At 39.9% G+C, this 5,084-nt stretch overlaps 2 non-coding genes across 2 annotated transcripts; both read left to right on the top strand.

Moving 5' to 3' along the window:
* Positions 1-482: 482 nt before the first annotated feature.
* On the top strand, positions 483-594 carry LOC116685555 (U5 spliceosomal RNA). The gene has a single exon (XR_004330983.1). It is a non-coding gene; the product is annotated as a U5 spliceosomal RNA (small nuclear RNA).
* A 277-nt stretch (positions 595-871) lies between these two features.
* Positions 872-1,060, top strand: LOC116685554 (U2 spliceosomal RNA). The gene has a single exon (XR_004330982.1). It is a non-coding gene; the product is annotated as a U2 spliceosomal RNA (small nuclear RNA).
* Positions 1,061-5,084: the final 4,024 nt, after the last annotated feature.

Raw genomic sequence — 5,084 nt, forward strand, 5'->3', positions numbered from 1 at the left:
GATGTGTTATATGCAGTAATGTAAAGAAAGTTGATGTGTATATGCACAAATCTAAACCCCCACGCATCGACCCGGTATTGCAGCGTCACGGGAACGGCCGTGCCCATCTTCTGTCTTCTGGAAAAACAATTAACGATGCACGTGGAGCTGCCCGTTGCCCAAACTGTCAACGGACCTGAAGAGACATGGCTGGCAGATTTTACCGCCAGAAATTGTCTAAAAAACTGAATGTCATCTGGAAACCTCGTTGGGTTCCTGGTATCAAAACGTTGTTTAATACTTGACAAGATAAAGCCATACAAAAGTGTAGCAAGATTGCACTTTTGATTGGCAGAAAAACAGCAAGGACAAAATATTGGCCCTGTGACAATGGGGGAATAGGTGAGGCCTGGATTTGGAAAGCGGCACACCAAGTGAGAATTACCGCGAGGGTTGGGACTGGGAAGACTGGCGTTTTCGGCTGCTCTCGAGAGTGGCTGTACTTACTCTGGTTTCTTCATAACGCACAAGTCTTTCGCCTTTTACTAAGACTTCCGTGGAGAGGAACGCCTATGAGTTGAAATATTTTTGGTGGGCTTTGCTGTTTGGCTAAGCCTTTTGTACTTGTGAAAAACACAATATGCTCCCAAAAGGAAACTCAGATTCTTAACGTAGCCAAAATGTGACAGCATGGGAATATTGCACGTTGGCAGGAGCTTGACCAATTGGGAAAACCACATTGCCGTCTTTAACTAAAAAATTTTGTGCTTCCCCATGAAGCGCTTGGACGGGGGTGCTAAGCAGCAGCTGTTATGTCCATTTAAAATTACTGGACCGTGACAACTGAGAACCGTCCGGGGAGGTCGCATCTGACAGCATAGAGGTGGTGGTCATCGCTTCTCGGCCTTTTGCTAAGATCAAGTGTAGTATCTGTTCTTATCAGTTTAATATCTGATATGTCCTCTATCAGGGGACAACATATTAAATGGATTTTTAGCAATGGGAGTTGAAAAGGGGCTTGCTCCGTTCACTCCACGCATCGACCCGGTATTCAGCGTCGCCGGGAACGTGTGCACCCATCTTCTGTCTGTGGAAAAACAATTAACGATGCACGTTGAGCTGCCCGTTGCCAAAACTGTCAATGGACCTGAAGAGACATGGCTGGCAGATTTTCGGCCAGAATAATTTACTGGGAAACTGCTAAGTAGCAGGTTATGTCCTTTAATGAAAAAAGAAAGTGATGTTTTATGCATTAATCAACAAGAAAGTTGAGTGTTATGCATTATCTAAAAAGAAAGGTGATGTGTATGTGCATTTATTAAAAAGAAAGTTGATGTCATAATGATTGCGATGATGACATAATGAATGGTGATGATAAATCAAAGAAATTGATGTGTAATGCATTTATTAAAAAGAAAGTTGATGTGTATAGCATTTATTAAAAAGAAAGTTGATGTGTATATGCATAAATCTAAAAGAAAGTTGATGTGTATATGCTTAATCAAAAATAAGTTGATGAGTATATGCATTAATCTAAAAGAAAGTTGATGGTGTATATGCATTAATCAAAAAGAAATGTGATTTGTATATGCATTTATACAGTTTTGTTGATGCTTAAGCACATTTTTTGTAACTATTGGCTATTTTTGAAAAAATCTACACACAAATAAGAAAACCTTTCACAATTATCAAACATTGGTAGTTCTCTTGCAAAGCGAACACAGCTAGATTAACTCTTCACATTCGTAAAAATTGTGTTTTCGTATCAAACAGTAAACCAAAGCCATCATCTACTAAGCACACAATGTGCCCAACTACACACTGATGGTATAAATACAAAAAACATCTGGCTTTCTCGTTCTCTGTGTACAGATGTCAATTTGAGGTAATACTTTTGTCATAGTGTCATGTAAACATACAAGGATCAAACTTCAAGTATTGGTGTTTATCACCTCATCAAACAAGACCAAAGTCAGAAACACAAAATAGTAATATCACAAAAAACAAAAAAACAATCAGCTACATCATGTCGTCTCTGTCCGGCACAAAATTTCGTCCACATCGCAATGCGGATATCTCCAGTCCAAGAACAAGGGGAAAATATCTCCTTGAATGCCGTATCCAGGCCTGACATGAGCCTGGTCCGTATCTCCACATGCCTCCTCCATTGCCTGTAAAAGGGCACCTGTGATGAGGATGACGGTCGGACACTTTCAGCGCAGGCAGAGAAGAACTCCTCGATGGGATTTAAGAATGGAGAGTATGGAGGGAGGTTGAGTGCCATGAAGAATAGGTGGTCTGTAAACAGTTGCGGACCAAAGCAGCCCTATGGAAACTAACATTGTCCATATGATGACATAAGGGTATGCTCTGGTCTCTGACAGTGAGCTGTCATGTAAGGTGTCCAGGACTGCAATAATGTGTGCAGTGTTGTATGGGCCTATGGTTGCATGATGGTGAACAACACCATTTTGGCTTTAGCTGCAACTGGTTATGTTCCCACCACGTTGTCCTGGGACATTGAGAGATAGCACGGTGTCCAATAATGTTCCTGCCACGTCTTCTGGTTTTACTGAGGTTAAAACCGGCCTCATCTACAAAAGTAGCTCATGTCCCATGGCATCTGCTTCTAGTTCCATCACTCTCTGGACAAGACAAAACAAATGCATCACATCAGGCCATGCACAGCACTACAGTATGCACTTCCAAATCAGAACCAATGACACTGTAGCTTACCTGCACATAGTCATATCGCAGTTGCTTTACACGTTCTGTGTTTCTCTCGAAAGGAACTCTGTAAATTTGCTTCATTCTTAGTCTGTGGCGCGCAAGTACACGACTTAGTGCAGAAATGCTTACACTGTGTATATTTTGAAAGATGGTGTCATTATCAATTATGCGCTGCTGTATTTCGTGCAGTCTTATTGCATTATTGGCAATCACCATGTTCACTATATGGGTCTCTTGCTCTGGAGTCTTCCTCTGCCCCCAACATCTGGACGTCTAGCAATTCTGTAAAGTAACAATTTCAGTGTTTTTGCATGTATGGCACTGTTGTGTTTGTCATTAGAGTATGGCAGTGCTACAAAGTACTTACCGATTCTCATTTCGAAATGTCCTGATGATGCTTGCCACAGTGTAGCGGCTCAAATTAGGCTGAACCCGTTGGCCAGCTTCCCTCAGGGTCATCCCATGGTTGATGACATGGTCCCTATTGTAGCTCTGATGTCATCAGTTATTCTATTTCTTACTCTTCTTACCCTTCTTCTTTCCCCTCCTCGTCCTCTCTTGCTCCTCCTTGTCCTCTTCCTCTAACTTCCTCTAACCCTCTTGCTTCTTCACTCCACGTCCTCCCTCGGCCTCCTCTGATTCTCAGTCTTCTCACTCTTACTGCTCCATCCATTGTACTCCACACAGACAGCTTACCTGTGGCTTATTTATAGTGCTTAGGCTGATTGCAAAGTGAACTAATTATCTAAAATAGTTTTCACATGTGAAAGTGTGCCAGACAGTTGGCAAAATAGTGTTAATGATAGCCATACATGTGTATAATTTTGCTAGGAGTGTGTTGGAAATTTGGTAATTGAGTGTAAGCAGTGAGTTGTGTTTAAAGTTCTGCAAAAAGAGTGTTGTGCAGTGAATTGTGCCTACAGTTTTGCAAAATGTGTGCTACAAAATTGCAAACTGAGTGCAATGCAGTGTTTGTGCTTTTAGTTTTGCAAACTCAGTGAGTGGTTTTGCTATACGTTTTAATAGTTTTAGAAATTGTGCCACAAGAATCACGATTAGCGCTTAAGCATTCAGAAAAAACTGTATTAACAAACAACAAATCTATAATAAACTAAACTAAACAGAACTATCAAACTTATTCCTCTTTCTCACAGGCCTCTGCCTCGACAATGACCTTTCTCAAGGTCTTAATTTTCAAATAAAAAGGCAGCTTTCTCAGAAGTTTTTCTAATGGTGCCCACAGGGCTTCCTCAATCTCGCAAACAGCATCCTCATCCTCCACAGAGAGCTGCAGGTAGCCCGGCTTCCCGAATCCGGTGGCTCCCAGAGCGCTGACCACAGCCGTGGAGACCGTGTCCTGGACGGCGGAATTCAACATTTCTTAGCACTGATTTCAAGTTCATGTAATCACGATGTTTGAAATAAAACATCCATCCTCTGGAGGAGTCCAGCAAAGTTAATAAACAATTGTGTTGCCTAAAAATCAAAACTGCACTGGTGATTGACAATCGTTTTCTGTTTTCTAGTTTTCTGCAATGCCTCAGAATTTCAATATTCCTAAATGTACTGAACTCATGCATCGTAATCTTTCAGAGAGGAGGTATCCAACACTCCTCCCTTTATTGAAATATTCTCCTTTTTTAAGCAATAAATAGCAAGTTACTGTATCCAGTAGGCTACTTTTTTTACTTTTGTTTTCTTGCTAAATTTTATGATTTGTGATTCTATTTTTCTTTATTTCTGTCAGTATGTTTATTTATTCTAAAAACTCTTCTTTGATAAGCTACTGCAGAAACTCCACTTTTGAGTTTTACAAAAGACTGAGTGAGAAAACGACACTAAAAATAGAAACACAAAGACTGCAGTGTTTTATATCAGTGTGTTGCTGGAGATATGAAAGAGTCATTCAAATTGTGCGTGTGTGTATGGTTTTATGGCAAGAACTTCATTTTTAGAAAGGAGTATTAACTTTTGATTGCAGTGTTTCATTTTGGCATAGATGTGAGTTGTTAATTTCCAAGTGCTATGTCTGATTGCCTTGTGTGTAGAGTTTTGACATAATGAGCCAAATTCTGTCATAAATTGATACGGCTAGAAATACAAAATAAGGGATTGCATGTATAATCACTTTATTGAAATATTTATAGAGGGTGTTTTAAATATTTTAAATTTTTTTATTTGTCATACATACATACATCAATACTCGCTACATATATAGTCTATATGTTGCATATTTAAATTACCAATTAAATCATCAATGAAAAAAATACCTCGAGGGCTGTGTAGCTTGTGGATTGTAGACGGAAACCATATGAGGTTTTGTTGACGTTTAAATGATGAAACGTTTAAACTGAATGTCAAACATGGCTGCCTCC

This window comes from Etheostoma spectabile, unplaced genomic scaffold, assembly GCF_008692095.1.
Source record: "Etheostoma spectabile isolate EspeVRDwgs_2016 unplaced genomic scaffold, UIUC_Espe_1.0 scaffold00569987, whole genome shotgun sequence".
NCBI classification, from domain to species: domain Eukaryota; kingdom Metazoa; phylum Chordata; class Actinopteri; order Perciformes; family Percidae; genus Etheostoma; species Etheostoma spectabile.